Raw genomic sequence first — 24,372 nt, forward strand, 5'->3', positions numbered from 1 at the left:
AAACTTTGGAAATCAAATCTTTAATTTTCCTTCACCAGGAAAGCAAAAAAGGCTCTATCTCAGATTGATCACGACCAGCCAGAGACCAAAGATCATCCAGTATAATTTCCGAAACAAAGATGGCAAAATTGATGGAAATGACCTCTTGTTAGTACATTCGCGTGGATAATGATTTTATAATGAAATAATTCTACCAAACCTGTGGTTTCCGTTTAGAAATATGTGCGAGATCATTACATAGTCCAGGATTTGGAAATATTTTCTGGAAAGCTGTAGACTCGAGTCAGTCTCCTTTTGCCAAATGTACAGTTTCAACAGGATTAAAGTGGTTTCCTTGATCATGTCATTACCCCTCTAAGACTTCATTTAGCTGGACGATAACATTAAGGAGGTTCCTGGCGCAAGCAGTTGTCTAAGTGTGGAGGGGTGCGAAGAGAATGGCTCGCATGAATCCACTGTTGAAAATTAACACAAGTCAAATATTTCACAGCTGTTTTTCATCGAACATTGGATACGGTCGGAAACAGGCTTTTTGGTCGCTGTAATTATTTCCTTCATAGTACAGATATCCAATTGACTTACACTGTCCCTAATCTTTCACTGTAGCCCTCCAACACTTGCAATATTTAAATGTTCCAGGAACACATGTAAATTATTTTCAGTTAGAACAGTTTGCCTCTATCTGGTTACTATGAGGCATAAACTGGCCATGACCATGTTAAAAGTTCTTAGTTGCTACACACTGTAACAATGAGAGCCCCGAAAATAAGTCTGGAAGAAAGTATTTTTACAGTACAGTTATTTCAACGCTACAAAGGCCATACTGGGGCGGAACGGGGTGGGGGTCGGTGGGAGGGAGTTGGGGGCGTCGGGATGGGGCGATTTATATAGGAGTAGTCACTGCTACCAGAAGGTGGTTTGTCGAGGAGCTGATGTAAAGGGACAGTTGAAACCCAAAGTCGACTTCAGTGTTTCCCTCCCTACTTCACCCTCGAAAAACAAGTCTTGGTGGGGATCATAGTCAAGGTAAATGCGAGTTGAGATTATTTTTCTACTTCTATCTTTATAAGGGCAGTATGGCAGTTAGGGCAGTGGCATGCTCCTCCTACCAGATGTGTGAAATTCGGTAGCAATCTAGTCTCCCTGACAACTTTGTCTGCAAGAAGTGTGTCCATCTGCACCTCCTCACAGAACACATTGTTCAGTTGGAGCAGCAGACGTATACAATGCGGCGGATAAAGGGGACAAGGGTGTGAGAGACAGCAATTACAGGGAAGTTGTCACACCACAGGTTCAGTCGGGTGGATGGGTGACTACCAGGAGAGGCAGACGGTAATGTAGGGGTATCCTCTGGCTATTCCCCTTTCAAACAGGTGTAGACTTTTAGATACTGTGAGGGGGGTAGCCTCTCAAGGGAAGATACCAGCAGCAGCCAAGCATGTGGCACCACACCTGGTTCTGCTGTCGTGCATAGTCGGACAAAGAGAAGCGAGCTAGTTAGAGCACAGTCAAGGGTTCCTGTGGCCGCGATCGAGATTCCAGGATCCTGTGTCGCCTCTCTGAACGGTTTCAGGACATTCTTAAGGGGGAAGGTGGAATTGCGCATATTGGTACCAACGACATAGTTGGGGAAAAGGATGAGCCCCTGAAATGTGAATATAGAGAATTAGGCAGAAAGCTAAAGTTTAGGACCTTGAAGGTAATCATTTCTGGACTGGTGCAGGTGCCCGGTGCTTGTGAGACTAGGAATCGGAAGATTAGGCAGATAAAAGCGTGGCTTGAGAGCTGGTGTAGGGGCTGGGATTTAGATTTTTTTATCATTGCGATGTGTTCTGGGAAGGGGTGAACAGTTCAAAAGGGGTGGGTAACAGCTGAACTGGAGGGGGACTAATATTCTGGCGGTGAGATTTGCTAGTGGTACTCATGGGGGCTTAAGTTACTTTGGTGGGGGATTGGAACCCAAAGCAATAAGGAGACAGAAGAGAAGATTGAGGTCAGCAGTTAAAAAAAGCACGTTAAATTAAACGCAGTGTCAGTGATCCTAGTAGTAGACACTTCGGACAAAAGCAGGCCAGGGAGCAAGGGACGTCCAAGTGAACTGCACCTATTTCAATGCAAGAGGCCTGACGGGCAAGGCTGATGAACTCAGGCATGGATGAGTATATGGGACTGGGATATTAGAGATATTACTGAAAATAGCTAAGGGAGTGGCAGGATTGGCAGCTCAAAGTTCCAGGGTAGAAACGTTATAGGAAAGATAAAACAGGATGTAAGAGAGGAGGGGGAGTTGCATTTTTGAGTAGGGAAAACGTCACGGCAACACTGAGAGGGCAATATCCGAAGATTCGCCCACTCTGTCTATATGCGTAGAATGGAGAAACAAAAAAACGGAAATCACTTTGATAGAGTCATACTGGAGGCCCCCAAACAGTCAGCCGGAAATTGAGGAGCAAATATATAAGGAGATTACAGGCAGTTGCATGAAAAAAATAGGGTGGTAATAGTAGGGGATTTTGACTTTCCCAACATTGACTGGGACCGCCATTGTATTAGAGGCTTGGATGGAGAGAAATTTATTGAGTGTATTCAGGGGGACTTTTTCATTTTGTATGTGGATGGCCCGATTAGAGCGGAGACAATACCTGATCTCCTCTTGTGAAATAAGGAAGGGCAGGTGACAGAAGTATTAGTGAAGGATCACTTTGTGATCAGTGACCATAATTCCATTATTTTTAAGGTAGCTATGGAGAATGATAGGCCTGGCCCAAAACTTAAAATTCTAATTTGGGGCAAGGCCAATTTTGATGGTATCAGGCAGGAACCTTCAAAAGTTAATTGAGACGGTCTGTTGCAGGCAAAGGGACATCTGGTAATTGGGAAGCTTTCAGAAGTGTGTTATCCAGATTCAGGGTAAGCACATTCTTCTTAGAGTGATGGACAAAGCTGGTGGAAGTAGGGAACCATGGATGAATCGGGATAGGAGAAGAATGAGGAACATGCTATGCATTGCAGCTGGGATCAAATGGATTTCTTGAACAGTATAGAGGGTTTCCAGGTTTAGTTAGGAGAGAAATCAGCCTTCTATCCTTCTCCCATCCATTTCAACACACACGAGAAAAATCAGGAGGGCAAGAAGGGGGCGCATGATTGCTTTGGGAGACAAAGCAAAGGAGAATCAAAAGAGTTCTACATAAACATAAAGGGCAAAAGCGTAACTTGGGAGAGAATAAGGCTCTTAAGGATCGAAAAGTTCATCTATATACGGATCCACAAGAGATGGGTGAGATCCCAAATAAATATTTCTCCAAAGTGTTTACTATTAAGAAAAGCATGGATGTTGGGGAACTTAGGGAAATAAATAATGATGTGTTGAGGAGTATACATATGACAGAGTAGGAGGTGCTGGAAGCCTTAAAGGGCATCAAGGTATATACATCTCTGACACCTGATGAAGTGTATCCTAGGAAGTTGTGGGAGGATAGGGAGGAAATTGCAGCTCGTCTTTCAGAGGCATTTGAATAATCGACAGCCACAGGAGAGATGCCTGAAATTGCAGGGGGGCAAATTTTGTGCTTATTTTTAAAAAGGGCGGCAGGGAAATTCCTGGAAACTACAGGTCGGCGAGCCTCACGTCTGTAATGGGTAAGCTGTTAGATCGTTTTCTGAGAGACAGAAAGTACAGAAAATTAGAGAGGCAAGGACTGATTAAGACAGTTAGCATTTTTTTGTGAGTGGAAAATCATGTCTCACGAATTTGATTGCATTTCTTGAATGGATAACTAAGGCGATAGATGAGGGCAGTGCAGTTGATTTTGTCTATATGGACTTTGTCAAAGCATTTGACAAGGTACTGCATGGTAGGTTGTTGCAAAAGGTTAAATCTCATGGGATCCAGGGTGAGGTAACCAATTGTATACAAAATTGGTTTGATGACAGAAGAGAGAGAGCCCTTGTAGATGGTTGTTTTTCACACCAGAGCGTTGTGACCAGCCGTGTGCCTCAGGGATCAGTGCTGAGTCCGCTGTCATTTGTCATTTATACGAATGGTTTGGATGAGAATTTAGGAGGCATGGTTAGTAAGTTTGCAGACGACACCAAGATTAGTGGCATAGTGGACAGCAAAGGTTATCTAGAGTTGCAACAAGCTATTGATCAATTGAACAGAGAGCTGAGGAATGACAGATAGAGTTTAATTTGGATAAATGCGAAGTGGTGCATTTTGGTAGATCAAAGCAGGGCAGTACACACTCAGTAAATGGTCGGGCGTTGTGGTGAGTTACAGAACTAAGGGATTTAGGTTTATAGGTTCAAAGCTCCTTGAAAGTAATGTCACAGGTGGACAGGGTGGTGAAGAAGGCATTCAGCATGCTTGGTTTAATTTGTGATAACATTGAATACAGGAATTGGGACGTCTTGTTGAAGTTGCACAAGACATTAGTCAGGCCACACTTTGGAATACTGCGTACAGGCCTGATCACCCTATTTTAGAAAGATAATATTAAACTAGGAGCCGTGTAGAAAAGATTTACTAGGATGCTACCGGGACTTGATTGTTTGAGTGAGAAGGAAAGGCTAGATAGACTGGGGCTTTACCCTGGAGAGTAGGGATAAACTTAATAAACGTCTATACCGGAGTTGAGGGGATTGAGCTATGAGGAGAGGCTGAATAAACTAGGCTTGTACTCGTTAGAGTTTAGAAGAATGAGGGGAGATCTCATTGAGACGTATAAGATGATGAATGGGATGGATAGGATAGAGGTGGAGAGACTCTTCCCGCTCAAAAAAGACAGTAGGACTAGGGGGCACAGCCTCAAGATAAAGGGGAGGCGGTTTAGAACGGAGTTGAGGAGGAACTTCTTCACTCAAAGGGTGCTGAACCTCTGGAATTCTCTGCCCGTTGAAGTGGTGGAGGCTGCCTCGCTAAATATTTTTAAGAAGCGGGTTGATGGGTTCTTGATAAGAGAGGGGATTAAGGGTTATGGGGAGAGGGCGGGAAAGTGGAACTGAGCCACAACAGATCAGCCATGATCTTATTGAATGGCGGGGCAGGCTCGAAGGGCTAGATGGCCTACTCCTGCTCCTATTTCTTATGTTCTTATGTTCTTAAAATAATGATGAGCACAGATCAGCAAGTAAGTCAGCATCGTTTCCCAGTGATAGCGGAGTCTAAAACTAGAAGCCATGGGTTTAACGTGAGAAGGGACAAATACCATAGAGTTCAGAGGGGCAATATTTCAAACAGAGGGTTGCGAGTGTCTGGGACGACCTGCCAGAGTTAGGAGTAGATACTGTGCAATTTTGTCTTTTAAAAGACATTTAGACAGTTACATGGTTAAGGTGCGTATAGAGCGAAATGTTCCATACGTGGGCAATTGGGACTAGCTTAATGGTTAAAAAAAGGGTGGTATGGACAAGTTGGACCAAAGTGTTTGCTTCCATGCTGTAAACCTCTGTGACTTCCGAATAAATGACACTATGTAAAACAGAGTGTAGCAAACAACTTTCTACTCCGATCGACAAATGCACATCAAATCAGAAATAACTCACTCAGCTGTGTGGGTTCCCTCCGAGTGTTCTGGTTTCTTCCCACAGTCCAGAGACATGTGACTTAGGTGAATTGGACATGCTGAATTGACCCTTAGTGCCAGGAGGACTATAGTGGGTAAATGCATGGGGTTATGGGGATGGGGCCTGTGTGGGACTGTGTTCAATATAGACTCGATGTGCCGATTGTTCTCATTCTGCATTGTACGATTCTATGAAAACACAATATTATGCCAGAATGTCGTGGTTGACTGCTTGCTCATTAATGTGAAGTTACGTGTTATTTGTCTCTCGAGGCTTCGCCTGTGGTTCATTGTCAGTGTGTGGGGCATATAAATCTCCTGCGGCAGCGCCGTGGAACTGATGTGATTTTCTTTTTCCCTCAAATTGCAATTCAGTGCATTTCAGTTTACTGCAGATGGAAGATTGAGCCCTTATGACCAGATACCAGGTTGGTAGTCACTGACTGTATTGACTTTACAGACGGAATGAGGCTATCGTCTGAATAGAAGATGCACAATCATTTCCTGATGTCTCCCGCAATGCCCACCATTGAATGTTTTCCTCTCTTTGCTTGGATATTATGTTATGCTGTTTTTAATTACTGTATCATCTTCATTTTTGCCTCTCTCTCTCATCATGTGTTTGTTTTCCCCGCTGTTGTCAGGAGCCATATAGACATTGCGCCTGATTCTGCTAATGTGTCTTGTCATAGTGCACATTCCAAATATTTGCTTATTACTGACCAACTGTTCATGTTCAATTACTTTTCGGGGTGGAGGCGATTGGTCAGCAATCACGTCCTCTGCAACACGTCACACATTTGCCGACCTGAAAGTTGAACTTTTGACTTTTCTTAAAAGGGAATTCAGTTTCTTGTCTGTCAGTTTGCTGCGCTTTTCTATAAATGAGAAATAAAGCGCGAACCAACAAGCACTAATTTTGTAGATGAGATTTCAATTCAAAGAACTGTAAATGCCCTTTTTGCCCTCGGTGTCTTATTAGTATCAGTTCATTGCCACAGCTCCTATATTTAATCTGAATCGCGAATATAATCGGCACAGGAGACAGAAAAGGACAGAGGAATGTGGCAATAGGTGAGAAAAAGATGGAGGGTCGGTTATAATTCCCTCCCTTAACCATTTGGATCATATAACACTTTGTGCCGCAAATTTTGTGTAATTTATTTTAATCTGTACTTCCGCAGAATGCTGTCTTGTTGTTAAGCAGATTTTCTAAATTAAAAAGGAAATTATGCGAATGTACAGCCATTCTATACTATGATGGTTTCATGAGAAGTTTTTTTTTGTATCAGTTTGCTACTGAAGACCAAAGCGGAACTGCCAGAGATTTACCAGAATCTGCCGAAATCGATCAGTAAATAAAATCATACCAATTGAACGACACAGAGGAAAATGACGACTGGACAGAAAGACAGTGGCGACCACTCTGTTTCAGAGGAGATAGATTTCCCACGCCATTGTTGCTTCAAGACATGTGGTTTCGTTTTAACTATCGGCATGTTTGCGTATTCCGAAATAGGATTTGGTTCCCTCATCTGGGGCGCAGTAAGTCCATCTCCTTACATATATGCAGACGTTAAAATCAGCGCTATCGCAGTTTTAAGCAAGTGAATTCGGCAGAATCCTTCTGAAAAGTTGCCGTAAACGGCTAACCCGATGGCTCAGCATTTTTAATATCGAGGTAGCGTCATAGAGACAGTGATCGGCCGTTACATCTTTTTTTTCGAGAGCAGGAAGTTGCTATAATCATGGATGAGGAGGCATTAAAATCGGCGATGATCCCACGATGTATCAATCGAAAAGTGAATAACATAATTAATGTACAGACATAAAATGGGCGCTCGGGTCCGTTTTTAATGCCAAACATCCAAAACTTGTTGTTCATTCGACTCTTGAAATCGTGCTCTCATTCCACTGCACAGGTAATTTCTGAAGTGAATACAGACCAAATATTAGTAAACATGCCCCCGATAAATTAATCCAGTCTTTCATTAGCCAAAGACACTGTTTCCCTGTCCACATAACATGGATGACATACAATTGACTTATGCAATTTCCAGTAATTAAAGAGAAGAAAAGCCATGCCAGCATCCCAGGTTTTAAATGCAGTTGAACTATTCATTTGACTCTTCTTAAAGGAGGCAATGGCCTCGTGGTGTTGCGAGACTATTAATCCAGAAATTTAGCTAATGTTCTGGCGACCAGGATTCAATCCCGCCACAGAATAAAACATTGTCTATTTTCGGGGAAAAAAAATCCATTTGGTTCACTCATGTCTTTTAGGGTCGGAAATCTGCCGCCCTTACCTGGTCTAGCCAACATGTGAATCCAGAGCCATAGCATGGTTTATCTCTCAACTGCCCTCGGAAATGATATAGACTTGGGCAACTAGTGATGGGCCAGTTATCGACGCCCAAGGCCCACGAATGAATAGTAGAATTGTTGTTACGTCTGCAACAATCAGACATTTGTCACGTAGGTCATCAGCATTTTTACCTGCCCCTCCTGTTTGATTGCGTGATTGCAATGCGGTTTGCCGGTGTGGGGGTGGCGGCGATTTAGGTGTGATGTTGTAGGGAAGGTTGAAAACGCTGAGGCGTCTTCTCTAATGCTGCCTTTCAGGGTCGAGGTGCATTGCGATCTGCATCTAGTTGGGCTCCAGATCGCGAAGTTTCGGGTTGCGGTTTCCCAGGGCAGTGGGGCGAGAGTGAGATATTCAGGCACTGTTTGAGAGCCGAGGCAGTTGGCATTTAATGACAGTCAGAGAGACAAGATAGGTCAAACTCCAACAGTTCATTTGTGGAATGAGTGGCATTCGCCTGAAGGGGTACCATGAAGCAGCCTGTCGAATTCCACTATGTGCCCTAATTAGATTGAGACACGATTACTGCTGATGATTCAGAGGAATATTAATCCGTGATTGCTATTTTAGATAATTTCTGCTTCAGACGATCGGCGGAACAGAATGCAACTCAACCTAAATAACGGGCCAACTTTTCCGAACATTATTTAATGGAATGACTTACTTGTTTAAATATCCTTTCTCGTAAGACAATGTCCTACAATGCTTCACAGTAGCGTACCCAGACATAATTTGATACCGGTTTTCTTAATTGCCCTTACCACAGGAATGAGTGGCTTTGGAAGGGTTTTAGGGCTGGAGGGAAAGGAAGGAAGCAAGCCCAATTAATCAATTAAAATCAAAGTATGACTTCAAATCAAATCAAATTTTAAAATAAATATCGCTAACTTGTGTAGTCAAGGAACCACATAATGCAGACTTAAGTAACCGTTGTCAGTTTCTGCACCGCAGTCCATTAGTCTCATAGCCGCATCTTGCAGATTCTCCAAATTAACAGCTGAAGTCAATGATAGCCGTTGCACTCTATAAAACCGTGAATCGGTCGCAATTTGAGCACGTGCCAGCACCATAAAACATAATTCAATTTACTGGCAGTCACGGATGGGTGGGGATGCAACACGCCTTTCCCTCCTATAAGAAATCTGTTCCCAATAGTAGAATTTGTGTGTTTCTATATCAATTATAGCGTGAGATGTTTACATATGGAAATAACATCACGAAGGGCAAAAACACAGAAAAGCTCTATTTGTGCGTTTATAATGTTTTAATTTATTACCAATATTAAACTAGGTTCAGCACTTTATTTCGTGACAGGGGATCATTTACATGTTAATTACAACGAAATCGATACCTTTAAATGAACGTATAGATCTACCTTATTCCTTCAAATCATGTCACTATGTTTACTTTCAGATGATTGCTAGAGTGTCCGCAAGAAATGCCTTCCGGAAACTGGCTGTTGCCGATATGTTTGTAGAATAGAAAAGGACGTCTGTTCCTCTGTAGCATTTTAAGGTCACCTCTGTGACCTGTGCATTACTGGTTTTTAAATGTCCGAACGCAAGTCTTTTTGTGATTCTTGCAGCTTTTCCACCTCCACCCAGTCGTTCTGGGCCTAACAAATGTCACCCCCGACCGTATCTAATAGTTACACACCTGGTTTATTTATTAACTATTTATTAACTTTCATTCAATTTGTCCATCTTGGCCAACAGATGAATCTGTGCAGTTATTGCTGAAAACGCAGTTTTAAGTTAAATGTGATAAAGGTGCAAACGAAGTGCATCATTGATTCCATTATACTTTTCAGAAAGTCAGATAGAATCAACGGGGAACCATTTAATTGTCATCAATTAGCCAGTAGCAAAACAACAACGAAAGCTAAGTATCATTAATAACGTTGTATGTGTTTTTTTAAAGGCTTTTGCTATGATGAAGTACTTTGAGGAACAGAAGATCAGTTTCGTGAATCAGAAAATGATTGAACTAGGTTCAGGCACTGGAGTTTTGGGCATTCTATCAGTTCTTCTGGGTGAGTAAAGGAAACCCCATCTACACAGGAAAGCCAGGCTAATATTTTGTGTCTATGTGTCAAAACCTTGGAAGTTTGTGGAATTGGAATTCAACTGATAAAGACCCCTGAAATTGGAATATCACCAGCATGAACTCATTGTAGATTGTGGTAAAGCTCATATAGTTAATTAAGATCCATTCGAAAAGGACATCTGATATCGTTTCCTGCTCTGGCCTATATGTGAAGGATTTTACGGCCTCGCTCGATCCCAGACGGGAAAATCCATTGCGAGGTCAACGGACCTTCCCATTGTCTGCCCCTTGTCCGCTCCAATTTCAGTGGTGGGCGGGACGGTAGAATTTTGGCGCAAGTTGCCATCATTGTAGTTTAAAAATCATAGAGTCATGGAGTCGCATTGTTCAGGAAAAAAACTCCTCGACCTAACGAAACTGCACCGACAACAGCTACCGACAAAGTCGCAGTGATCTCATTTCCAGTCTTGGGCAACCTTCTGGTAAGCCAATAACTTCTAGGGAACCGAGAGTTGGGCAGCAATCCTCGCCTTTAAACATTGCACAGCCTTCATACACGAATAAAAACAATAGCAGCATGACGTAGAGTGCATCGAAAATTAAAAAAAGAATGTTAAGATGGAAACATTAAAGTGGATAGCGTATAAACTTTCAAAGTGGTGAATTTTTGATCCACCATTATCATTCTTCAAGATGGCGCCGGAGAGAGGTGACTTCTAACAAGCTTCGCCCAGCATACCTTTTAATTCTGTCATTTACTCTCGTTATGATCTTCTAAACTTCATTGTTCTTTCTCTACACCGTAACAATGACTGTAATACTATATTTTGCATTATCTCGTTTCCTTTTCTACGAACGGTATGTTTTGTTTGATTTTATTTGATTTGATCTATTATTGTCACATGTATTACAATACAGTGAAAAATCTTGTTTCTTGCACTATACAGACAAAGCATACCATTCATAGAGAAGGGAACGAGAAAGTGCAGAATGCAGGGTTATAGTCATAACTAGGGTATAGAGAAAGATTAACTTAATGCAAGTTAAGTCCATTAAAAAGTCTGACAGCAGCGGGGAAGAAGCTGTTTTTTAGTCAGTTGGTACTTAACCTCAGACTTTTGTATCTTTTTCCCGAAGGAATAAGATGCAAGAAAGATTGTCCGGGGTGCGTGGAGTTCTTAATTATGCTGGCTGCTTTGTCGAGACAATTGGAAGTGTAGATAGAGTCAATGGCTGGGAGGCTGGTTTGCATGATGGATTGGGCTACATTCACGACCTTTTGCAGTTCCTTGCAGTCCTCCTTGCAGGAGCCATACCAAGCTGTGATACAACCAAAAAGAATGCTTTCTATGGTGCATCTGTAAAAGTTGGTGAGTGTCCTAACTGACATGCCAAATTTCCTTAGTCTTCTGAGAAAGTATATGCGTTGATGGGCTTTCTTACCTGTTGTCTCGTCAATTTGTGGTGAATGGCTCCAAATTATTTCTCATGGATCAACTTCATTCTCGGGTTGCTTGGCTTCACATTGCCCCCCACCTTCGAGAATACGATGCCGTAGACCCCATGAGACAGAAGTTTCATTTTGACTGATTGAAGGGTAGGCATGGCTACCATTAATTGGCCAAACCTGTTAACTTGAAACGGCAGTGTGTTCTGCGTTCTTGAACCTACTGAATAACGAGGGATTTCAATAACTTTGACTGTTACAATGGAAGAAGTAAGATATCTCTCAAAGTGAGCATCATTCGTGATTTGAATGGGGTACTTGTCATTGTCTTTAGCTGACTACTGGCCTGTTTTTTCTACTTAGGTTATGAATGTGCGTTAGATAGATAGGGCGAGTTGGAGAACCACATTTTGTTGATGAAAAACAGTTCAGTTGTCTTGCTCCGCTGTTCTAGGGTTGAATGTTATAGTTTTGTTGTTGTTTCTGTGGAACGTTCTATGCGATATTGGAATTATATTTGTTAGAGTGGTACGTCCCGTTGTGGGGACAAATTTAAGCAAGGATGTGAAGGAAGGATTATAGGAAATGATCACGACAATTGGTCCAGGCGTCAGAAAGTAGAATTATTTAGATAAACAGTCACTTTATAGTGCAAACGTTGAACAATGCTGAATAAAGAAACATGCTACTGAAGTTTCCGATCTTGCCCTCATCAGGACATTTCAAGTGGTGTCAACAAGCGGTTAAAGGTAAAAGATGCTGAAAAGGCCATAGGTCACGAAGGGGGCCACGAAATGGCTTTGGCGGGTAGGATTAAAGAAAATCCTAAGGCATTTTACTCCTATGTTAGAAATAAAAGGATGGTTAGAGGGAAGATTGGTCCTCTCAGGGACAGAGGAGGGGAACAATGCTTGGAGCCTGGGGGAATGGGGGAGATCCTGAATGAATACTTTGCGTCGGTATTCACGCAGGAGAGGGGCCTAATGTCTGGTGCTGTGCTTGAGGAGTTTGAGGATCCGTTGAGGGATATAGTCATCACGAGGGAAAAGGCGTTGGGACTTTTAGACAGTATAAAGACGAATAAATCTCCGGGGCCTGATGGCATCTATCCCAGGCTGTTAAGGGAGGTGAGGGATGAAATTGCTGGGCCTCTGACGCAAATCTTTGTCTCTTCTTTGGACACAGGTGAGGTCCCAGAGGATTGGCGGATTGCAAATGTAGTACCGTTGTTTAAGAAGGGTCAGAGGGATAACCCAGGGAATTATAGGCCGGTGAGCTTGACTTCAGTTATAGGCAAGCTAATGGAGAGGATCCTTAAGGATAGGATGTATGAACATCTGGAGCGCTGCAATCTGATCAGGGATACGCAGCATGGCTTCGTTACAGGGAGGTCGTGCCTTACGAATCTAGTGGAATTTTTTGAAGAGGTGACAAAAACGGTTGACGAAGGACAAGCCATTGATGTCGTCTATATGGATTTCAGTAAGGCGTTTGACAAGGTCCCTCATGGTAGGCTGATAGAAAAGGTGAAGGCTCATGGGATACAAGGCCAGGTATGTAGATGGGTGGAGAACTGGCTTGGGAAGAGGAGACAGCGAGTAGTAGTGGAAGGCTCCTTTTCCAATTGGAGATCTGTCACCAGTGGTATGCCGCAGGGCTCGGTACTAGGACCTCTTCTATTTGTGGTATATATTAATGTCTTGGAAGAGGGGGTAGGTGGTGTGATCAGCAAATTTGCTGATGACACTAAGATGGTTGGATTGGCGGGTACTGAGGAGCAGTGCCTGGCAATGCAACAGGATATAGACAGGCTGGTAGATTGGGCAGATAGATGGCAAATGGAATTTAATCCGGAGAAATGCGAGGTGATGCACTTTGGCCGGAATAATGTGGAGGGGAGTTATACGATAAAAGGTAGAACTATCCGGAGCATAGATACGCAGAGAGACCTGGGGGTGCAAGTGCACAAGTCCCTGAAGGTGTCGGTGCAGGTGCAGAATGTGATGAGGAAAGCGTATGGTATGTTAGCCTTCATAGGAAGAGGTATAGAATATAAGAGTAGGAGTCTGATGTTGCAGTTGTATAGAACGTTGGTTAGGCCTCACTTGGAGTACTGCGTCCAGTTCTGGTCGCCGTACTACCGGAAGGATGTAGAGATCCTGGAGAGAGTGCAGAGGAGATTTACCAGGATGTTGCCTGGTATGGAAGGGCTGTCTTACGAGGAAAGATTGAATGAACTTGGGCTGTTTTCCCTTGAGAGACGTCGGCTGAGGGGGGATCTAATAGAGGTTTATAAGATTATGAAGGGGATAGATAGAGTAAATGGTGGTAAGCTTTTTCCGCTATTAGAAATGGATAGAACGAGGGGTCACGGGCTTAGGGTGAGGGGGGCTAGGTATAAGACAAATATTAGAGGGCAGTTTTTCACGCAAAGGGTAGTGGGGGTGTGGAATGCACTGCCGAGTAAGGTGGTGGAAGCAGGCACGCTAGGGTTGTTTAAGAGTCACTTAGACAGCCACATGAGCGGGCTACATATAGGGGAATATAGTAGGCCTTACTAAACATTGTAGGCTTGGGAATACGTTTTGCCTCAGGGATGTTAGTCTTTGCCTGTTTAATAATGAATTTTTTTGTCTCCACAGGCATTTAAGTCCAGCAAGGGGCATGCATGCGGCAGGTTGTAGTGGGCTGCTCTTGGACGTTGCTTCGGGAATTGCCTATTGCTTCATGTCGTTAGTGTGCTTAAACTGGACCATCTCAAGGGCAACATGACAGCTCAGAGACTATCTCTGTTACCGTGCGGACACATGGATTTGGGCCTGTGTCTGTGGGAGTTTGCACGTTCTCCCCGTGGTTGCGTGGGTTTCCTCCGGGTGCTCCGGTTTCCTCCCACATCACAAAGATGTGCTTTTAGGCTGATTGATTGGGTACTAAATTGTCCCTAAATTGGACCTCCCTGATCAGGCGTAGACTAAAATCATGAATAGGTCACTGAGACAGTGGGACGGCGGCGCGGGCTCGTTGGGCCGAAGGGCCTTTTTCCCGTGCTGTGTTGTTCTTTGTTCTGTTCTTTGTTCAACGTTCCTGCAATAAAACTGAAGATTTGCTGAACAGCAGCCAAGCTGTTCCAAGACAATTCCATCGCCATTTCTACCCAGAACTCAGAAAAATTGCACGGATATGTTCACCCCATAACATGAAGGCAAAGTCCAAGCCAGACAATTACCCACTAATCGAACTACCTTTGACCATCAGCAAAATGACGGGCAGTACGGCTGACATACTACTCTTCTTCTGTAAAAGTCTGATCAGCGACTCGCAGCTTGGGCTCCGCCGGGGCCAGTCAACTATTGGAATCATTAGAGGATGTTCTAAGCATGGGCAAAAGTGCTGAACTCAAGAAACGAGGGGAAGGTGACTGCTCTTGACAACAAGATAACATTTTATCAATTGTGGCATCAAGGAACCCTGGAATAGCTGGAGTCATTGGAACATAGGGAAAACTCTCCACAGATTGTTGTCACACCCAGAACAAAAAAAAATAGGGCTGTGAATGTTGCTAGTCAATAATTTCAGTCGCAGGATATCATTACAGCAGCTCGTCAAGCGCTGGCCTGGGTCCAACTATCTTCAGCTGCATCATTATGGTAGTTCTTCCTCTGTTAAGAACAGAAATGGGATATTTGAGGCAGATTGTGCAATGTTCATTATCATAGATTACTCCCAAGATAGCGAATCAGCCTGTTTCATTTGCATCAAACCACACCCATTTTCAGGATTGAGCTGATGATGGCGAGTGACACCCTTGTTACACAAGTGCCAGATAATGATAACATTTAACCAGCATCTCTTGACATTCGATGAAATTCTAATTACTTAACGTCACTCTATTAACATCCAGAGAGTTACTTTAAATAATAAACTAAATATACATAGCGACTGTTGTAACAGCGAAGATCAGAGACTGGGATTCTTTGACAGGTTACTCATCTCCTGAATCGCCTAAGCATGCCCATTATGTGCAAGATCAATCAGGCATGTGATGGAATGCTCTCCCTGGATAATGGATAAAAGCTGTTCTGACAGCACTCAAAAAGTTTGACACCATCCCAGATAAAAACATTCAGCTTGATTAGCATCCTGTATACCACTTTGAAAATGCGTCCCCTATCACTGACGCACAGCAGCAGCAAGGTCTACAACCTACGTGATGCATTGCGGCAACACAGAAAAACACCTTAAGCAATGCCCACCAGGAACGCAACTTTCATTAAGTTAATAGACAAGGATATCAGAATGCCACCACCTAGGAGTTTCCCTCTAAGTGCACATCAATCTGACTTGTATCGCCGTCATTCTACTGGCAAAGTAATTCAATCCTGGAACTCCCTTCTGAACAACAATGATGGGGGACTGAGATGCTTGCTTTGCAACAACAACAAGCAGATTCCTCTGTAGGAATCACAGCGACTTGAGCTCCAATTAGTGGAGAATTTGCTATTTGAATTCTATTGACTTGAGTCATATTCCTTTTTCATTCACGGCAAGTGGGCTTCAGTAGCGTGGCCAGCATTCATTGCCCATCCCTAATTTCCATTGAGGAGGCGATAGTGGACTGCCTTTCTGAATAATTGCTGTCCATATGGTATAGGTGCAATCACAGTGCTGTTAAAGAGGGAGTTCATGCGTTTTGACTAAGTGGCAAAGTTCTATAGAGGGTAGCCATGTTCCCATATATCTGCTGCCCTTGTCATTCAAGATGGCAGTGGTCGTTGCCTGGAAGGTGCTCTCTCTCCTCTGCAAACAGGATGGTTTTCACCTTAACCGAAACAGAATCGAAATTCTGGCAGTGGTGTTTGCTGTCGGGATGCTTTACGAGCATGGGGGTGGGCATGGGGACATGAGGCAGTGATACCTAAATAGCGAATTAGAGGAGCTGGAAACTGGATTAGAAACAAAGACAGAAAAAAAAAGTGAAGGCAAAAGAACTTGGAATACAATGCAAAAGGAAAATCAGTGGTCGTTTGTTGGTAGAGATTGAGTTAACGTAAGCAAACCTATTAAGAAATAAAATGAAGAATTTCAACTTTTAATGCATATGGCAGGAAAAAGAAGTAAATGAACGGATGGGAAATCAATATTCAGGGTTATTTGACTTTTAGGAAGGACAAGAGGGAAACGAAAGCTCTCCCAATAAGAGAGGAAGTAAGTACAGTTATGAAGGATGGTGTAAGCTGGGAGTCTGTGAATTCTATATGGATGGAACTGACAAATACCAAGGAAAGGTCGAAGGTAATAAGAGTAGCGCATGCGCCCCAGTACAAGTATCAACACTGCAAGAAAAAGTTAAAATCGAAAATTAACAAATGCACTATTCCTGTGCAACTTCAATTTTTATATAGACTTGACGAAAGCAATTGGTAATGGCTCCAGGATAATGAATTCATGAGTTCTGAATCGGGGTAGGCCATTTAAGACAGAGTTCAGGAAATATCTGTCTATAGGAGGGGGCAGTGGAAGCTCAAGCAACGAGCTTATTAAAGGAGGAAGCGACAGAATTCTTTAAGGGATAGGGGAGTAGTGGGAAAATTACGCTGAGGTAGATGATCCACGATCATTTTGTTTGAACGGCGGAATACGTTCAACGGACCGAATGACCTTCCGCAACTTCTAAGTTGTGAGTAGACCGTTAGAATCTGCCTGTTGCATACTGTTTCAGTTGCTTGTATGAGTTGTGTTCCAGCTTCAGTATTTACATATGACTTGACCTGCTCACGGCATGCCCTGTTGCAGTAGCCGACCCAACTTGACCTCTCCCCACCACTCCCCGATTGACAGTAATGATCGTGTTGTGCACATGCCGGGCCATGAGTTTACATATTATGGTTGAATACATACCTGCTACTGCCGATGGCTATTTGGACCTAATGAATGGCCGATTGTGTGCAGTTAGATCTGTTTGAAAACTTGCCAATGTCGCACCGTGGTAGTAACCAAACAAGTCAATGGAGGGTATGTCAACATGAAATCTGGTCTTCGTTTTCTCAGCACCAGCTGAGTCTGCGGTCAATACAGAAGTCCATAATAAATAGGAAAAGGACTGCATGCCACCTGGGCTTGGTGACTTTTGGGGTCCAGATTCTATGCCGAGGGCAGCTAGGGCCAAATACTCTGCACTGTTTGGAAAGATGACACCGCTTTAGTTGGCTACACCCTGAAGGTGTAGGAATAACATATTGTCATGAATTGAAGATTGCTGGATAAAGGGAAACAGAGGGTTGGGATAAATGGGTCATTTTGCACTTGGCAGGGTGTGAAGAGAGATCAACGTAGGGATTTTACGATATAAATATTGTATTTTATGAAGGGACTGACGGTATGATTGCTGAGTGTTCTGACGACACAAAAAATGATCGGAAAGTAAAGAATGAAGAGGATATAAGGACACTGTGTAAGGGTATAAGACGCGTTACGTGAATGTGCAGGACTCTGGCAAATGAGCAGTAATATGAGCAAACGTGGAATTGTCCACTTTGTCAGGAAACATGAAAAATAAACTTTTGATCGAAATGGTGCGATATTAGAAAAACTGCGAGTTGCAGAATGATCTGGCAGCCCTCGGGCATGCATCACAAAATGTTACAATTCAGGTGCAGCCAGAAATTAGCAAGGCAGATACCATGTTATCGTTTATTTTGAGTGTAAATTGATTACAATATTCGGGAGGTTATGCTGTAGTTGCACGAGGCATTAATGACACCACCTCTGGTGCATTTTGTTAAGCTTATCTACCTCTATGTGTAAAGTAAGATTTTAATCCGATAGCGACAGTTCAGGTAATGATTACGCGACTAAAAGCAGGAAAGATTGCAGAGGTTATGCTTATATTTAGAGCTCAAAAATGTAAAATACGTTTTTATCGATAAGTTTAAGATTCTGAGGGAAAGTGCCACGGTGGGTGTGTAAAGGATGATTGCGCTTGTAGAATCCACAACTTGCTTTCAAAGTTGAATATATGGGAATCGCTCATGTAAGAAAGGAACTGTGACCCGAATAGTTTACTTCTGTTCGAGATTACTTTTTGTCCCAGACGGCCATGAGCCTCTGCAGCTCTCTTCCTAAAAAGGCAGCAGACGAAATATTTTGAAGGCATAGCCTTATGGAATTTTATCAAGAATCGGTTGAGAGGTTATCTGGGGAACGCAGGAATGTGGGTTTGGGATTACAATCAGATCATTCATCATCAGGCTCGGGGAATGGGTGGCATACTCCTCTGCTCCAAATTCCAGTATTTACATGTTTCTCCAGGAGCCGGACAACCCCGCACTGATAACAGAAGATTTTGAACGTTGATTGTAAGGTGTGATGTGTGTCAGAGTGTTACTTGATTGTACGCGACTTATTTCTTCCAGTTGTGACATAAGCCCACACACGACATTAAAGAGCACTTTGCAGAGTCTTCTGGCCGATTTTTTGCCGTCCCTAATTCTAGTATTTTATTTGAAACTGGGTTGAACATCCAATTTATTCTTTTCAGTTGGTCCCAAATGTCTTGAAAGAACGCAACAGCTCCCTCCTATAGTTCAAAGAGCAGTTCAGAGAAAACGCGTATTTTTTTTTACCTGGGCCTCATTGGGTCAGATCGAGTAACAGCGGTATAGTTCCTTTAATTGATGAACAGAGCGATAACGTTCTTTATCTTGTTTCAGGTGGAGATGTCACCATTACGGATAAGCTGAAAGTTCTGAAACAAATTGAATGGAACGTTTCTGTCAATATCCCTCCCTCCTGCAAATCTCGTGTCAAAGTTCGTGCCCTAGCCTGGGGTTATGATCACATTTTGTTTCCGTCAAACTACGACTACATCCTTGGTTCGGATATCATGTACTCTACTCGCCATTTTCCTCTAATTTTAAAGTCTCTTCTACACCTCAGCAACGAAAGTACGGTTATTTATTTCGCCTCCATGATGTCAGTAAACAAAAAAGTGGTTGCTGCAGGATATCGGTATCTATCTGAACATTTTAACTCCCAGCTTGTTTACAGAAACGAAGCTGCAGATATTTGCATTTACGTGATGACTAAAATAATTAAAAAATATGTTGTTGAAACCAAGCCATCGACTTCAGAAAGCGTAGAGGAGAGAATAGCCCTTTCTACGTCAACGGGGATGAAATAGAAAGGGTCGAGACCTTCAGCTATTTAGGCGTCCATTTCACCAACAACCTGTCTTGGACACTCATGCGAACACTAACATAAGAACATAAGAAGTAGAAGCAGGAGTAGGCCATCTAGCCCTTCGAGCCTGCCCCGCCATTCAATAAGATCATGGCTGATCTGAAGTGGATCAGTTCCACTTTCCCGCTTTCTCCCCATAACCCTTAATTCCCTTGTCTATCAGAAACCCATCTACCCGTGACTTAAATATATTCAACAAGGTAGCCTCCACCACTTCATTGGGCAGAGAATTCCAGAGATTCACCACCCTTTGAGTGAAGAAGTTCCTCCTCAACTCCGTTCTAAACTGCCCCCCCCCCCCCCCGTCTTGAGGCTGTGCCCTCTAGTCCTGCTGTCCTTTCTAAGCAGAAAGAATCTCTCTACCTCTACCCTATCTAGCCCCTTCATTATCTTGCAAGTGTCTGTAAGATCCCCCCTCAGCCTTTTAAACTCTGATGAGTACAGGCCCAGTCTACTCAATATCTCTTCATATGCTAACCCCCTCATCTCCGGTATCAGCCTGGTGATCTGTGCTAGGGCCACAACTGTTCTGATTATGTGTTAATGATTTCGAAGAGAGAACGGAGTATCTCCAAATTTGCAGCTGATACAAATTGGGTGGGAGAGTGAGTTGTGAGGAGGATGCAAGGATGCTTCAGCATGATTTAGACAGGCTGAGTGTGTGGGCATGTACAAGTCAGATGCTGTAAAGTATGGATGAATCTGATGTCATGCACATTGATAGCAATAAAAGGAAGAGAGTTTACTACTTGAATGGGTGCAACTTGAGAGAGGTGGATATTCAATCGAAACCTTGGAGTCCTGGTGCACCAGCCGCTGAAAGTAAGTGTGCCGGTACAGCAGGCAGTAAACACGAATGATTGTATGTTGGTCTTCATAGCGAGGCAATTTGAACATAGGGATAAGGATGTTTTGCTACAATTGTTTCGGGCTTTGGTGAGGCCACACCCGAAGTATTCTGTGCAATTTTGTTGTCCTTACCTGACGAAGGATGTCCTTTCTGCAGAGGGAGTACTACCAAATTTTACCAAGTTGATTTCTGGGTGGAAGTTGTGGTAAAAGAGGAGAAACCATATTGGTTCAGATTATATTCACTGGAGGTTAGAAAAGTAGGAGGGGAATCTCAAAGAACAAACAAAGAACAAATAACAGTACAGCACAGGAACAGGCTCTTCGGCCCTCCAAATCTGCGCTGATCACGTTTAACTATCTAGACCAACTGCTCATTCCCTCTATTCCCCGTTTGTTCATGCGTCTATCAAGATAAGTCTTAATGTGGCTAACTGAAGTGCCTCTACCACCTCACTTGGCAATGCATTCAAGACCGCACCACCTTCTGTTTAAAAAACTCCCACTGCACATCCCCACTGAACAATTCCCTCCACATCTTGAACTTGTGTCAACTTGGAATTGTCATTCCTGCCCTGGAAAAATGCTTCTAACTATTCACCTTATCTATATCTCTCATTACTTATGAACTTCTGGCAGGTCGCCCCTCAACCTTCATCTTTCCAAAGAGAACAATCGCAGTTCATTCAATCTCTCCTCATAGCTAATATCCTCCATGCCAGGCAACATCCTGGTAAACCTTTTCTGTATTTATAACATTCTATCAGTGGTAGACAGGGTAGATTTAAAAAGAATGTTTCCAATGGTGGGTGCGTCCAGACCTGGTGGTCATAGTTTGTGGATAAGGGATAAACATTACAGAACTGAGGTGAGGAGAAACTTCCTCGCCTAGAGCGCAGTGAATCTCTGGAATGCACTGTCACAGAATGCAGTTGTCCTTCATAGCGAGGCGATTTGAATATAGGGATAGGAATGTTTTGCTGCAATTGTGTAGGGCGCTGGTGAGGGCACACCTGGAGTATTCTGTGCAGTTTTGCTGTCCTTACCTGATGAAGGACATCCTTTCTGTAGAGGGCGTACTGCCAAGTTTTACCAAGTTGATTCCTGGATTGACAGGTCTGGCAGAAGAGGAGAGATAAAATTGGTTTGGATTATATTCACTGGAGGTTAGAAGAGTGAGAGGGGAACCTCAAAGAACAAACAAAGAACAGTTCGGCCCTCCAAGTCTGCTTCGATCACGTTTAGCTATCTAGACCAACTACCTATATCCCTCTATTCCCCGAAATACGTTGGCTGATTTGAATTTTGAGCTGAAAGCAGTAACTGTTCGAAAATCCAACGGTTTAGCCATCCAAGCCCAATTCACACTTGGAATGGAATCACTCGATATTCCAATAGCTGACACGGCTGTGCATAGGCTGCACATATAAAAAAAAACAATGATATTTATGTTGTGAGCAAATTCAAATCTTGATGCAGAATCATTGAATCTATAGCGGCAGAAAGTGACCCTTCGACCCATTGTGTGCGCACCACCTCTGTGAGAATGATTCCAATTAGTTTCACCGTTGCTCCTTCCCCAGATTCGTTTTATCTTTAATCATTCATTGGGTGCGAGCATCGTTAGCTGGTCCAACAGTTATTTCCCATCCCTAATTGCTCTGTAATTGAATAACTTGCAAAGTCATTTCAGAGAACGGTTCAAAGTCAGCCACAGTGACGTTGATCTGATGTCACGTGTAGGCCAGAGGAGATAAGGAAAATAGGTTTACTTCCCGAAAGGACATTAGTGAACCTGATGGAAATTTACAACGCTGGCCTCAAATAGCAGATTTTTGATTGGCTTCACAATTCACCACGAACTTTGATCGGATTCTATCCCCGGCTCACAGAGCATTAATCTGGGTCTCTAGATTACAAAGAACAAAGAACAACACAGCACGGGAAACAGGCCCTTCGGCCCAACGAGCCTGCACCTCCATTTCAGCATTGTGAATCCATCTTCCACCCATGACCCCTGCCTATGCTAATGGCAGTCCTCATTGGAAACCAGATTGAGGGGATATTAATTTAGGGACAAATTTTTACACCAATTAGCCTAAGAGCACATCTTTGGCGTGTGGGAAGAAACCGGAGCACCCGGAGAAAACCCACGCAAGCATGGGGAGGATGTGCAAATTCCCACAGACACTGGCCCAAATCCATGTATCTGCACAGCAAACAGTGATCGTCACTGAGCTGTCGTGTTGCCCATCAGCTGGTCCACTTTAAGCGTACACTAACAACGTGAAGCACTAGGCTACTCTTGAAACATCCAAGAGCAGCCCTCACACAACCCACCGTGTGTATACCCCTTGTTGGACAACAGGGCGGACTGAAGTACCTGTGGATTGAAAGAGAAAAACATCAATACATGCACATCCTTACGCAAAACTTCAGGGTAATCCTTGAACAAGTTAGCCAGGCTCTTGATCCTTATTATAACAGTCTCTTATATCCCTCCATTGCTGTCCCACTCATGTGCCTTTCTAAGTATCCCTTAAACAACTCCAGTGTGCTTGCCTCCACCACCTTACTTGGCAGCGCATTCCATATCCCCACAACCCTCTGTGTGAAAAACCTTCCTCTAACATCCGAATTGTACCCTGCCCCCCTCACCCTAAGCCCGTGGCCCGTCGTAGTATTTATTTCCAGTCTAGGAAAAAGCTTACCACTGTTTACTCTATCTATACCCTTCATAATCTTGTACACCTCTATTAGATCTCCCCTCATTCTCCGTCTTTCTAAGGAAAACAGCCCCAATTTATCCAATCTTTCCTCATAACCCAGTCCTTCCATACCAGGCAGCATCCTGGTAAACATCCTCTGCACTCTCTCCAGGGTCTCCACGTCTTTCCAGTAATAAGGTGAACAGAAATGGACGCAATACTCCAAATGCGGCCTAACCTACGTTCTATACAAGTGCAACATTAGCCGCCAGCTCTTATACTCTATACCCCTTCCTATAAAGGCTAACATGCCATAAGCTTTCTTCACAACCTTCTCCACCTGAACTGCCACTTTCAAAGACTTGTGCACTTGCACCCCCAAGGTCCCTCTGCGTTTCTATACCCTTTATAGGTCTGCCCTTTATCATATAACTCCCCCCTACATTATTCCTCCCAAAATGCATCACCTCACATTTATCAGGATTAAATTCCATCTGCCATTTATCCGCCCAATATAGCAGATTATCTATATCTTGCTGCATTGCCTGACACTGCTCTTCAGTGTCTGCCAGTCCAGCTATCTTAGTGTCATCTGCAAACTTGCTGATCACACCACGAACTCCAGAAATTACAGTGTTACGTATATATTGACCCTACACTATTCTCCCCTGAATCTGGCTACAGTAGGGGTACCATTAGCATACACACGGGGCAAGGTAGGTGTAGGAAAATACTTTAAAATGGCGGCGCGGGCTCGTTGGGCCGAAGGGCCTGTTTCCCGTGCCGAGTTGTTCTTTGTTCTTTGTTGTTTGTGTCCAGAAAGCACGAAGCCGCTTCGCCATGACTGCTGAATACAGTTTGGACTCAGTTTGGGTAGCTGTCAATGAATTGGTTTCCACTATCCGGAACACTGACTAACCGACGCTATGGCTCGGTAGTTACCATGGCTTCTCACAACACCGGTCTTGATTGACTCTCTGCAGTTTGTACGTTCTTCCTATATCTGCGCGAATTTGTTCCGGTTTTGTTCCACAGTCGGTAATTGTATCGGTTTGGTGGTTTGGCGATGTATCCCTTTGCGTCCCAAAGATGCCTGGATAAAATACTCTGCCGGAGAGTCGGTGCAGATGGAATGGGGCGGCACAGTGGCACAGT

General features: G+C 43.5%; 1 pseudogene; it reads left to right on the forward strand.

Annotated features, from left to right (window-relative positions):
• Nucleotides 1-110: 110 nt before the first annotated feature.
• On the forward strand, nucleotides 111-24,135 carry LOC145341282 (EEF1A lysine methyltransferase 3-like; annotated as a pseudogene).
• The last annotated feature ends 237 nt before the right edge of the window (nucleotides 24,136-24,372 follow it).

This window comes from Carcharhinus amblyrhynchos, chromosome 3 (genome assembly GCF_965287045.1).
Source record: "Carcharhinus amblyrhynchos chromosome 3, sCarAmb.v2.hapA, whole genome shotgun sequence".
NCBI classification, from domain to species: domain Eukaryota; kingdom Metazoa; phylum Chordata; class Chondrichthyes; order Carcharhiniformes; family Carcharhinidae; genus Carcharhinus; species Carcharhinus amblyrhynchos.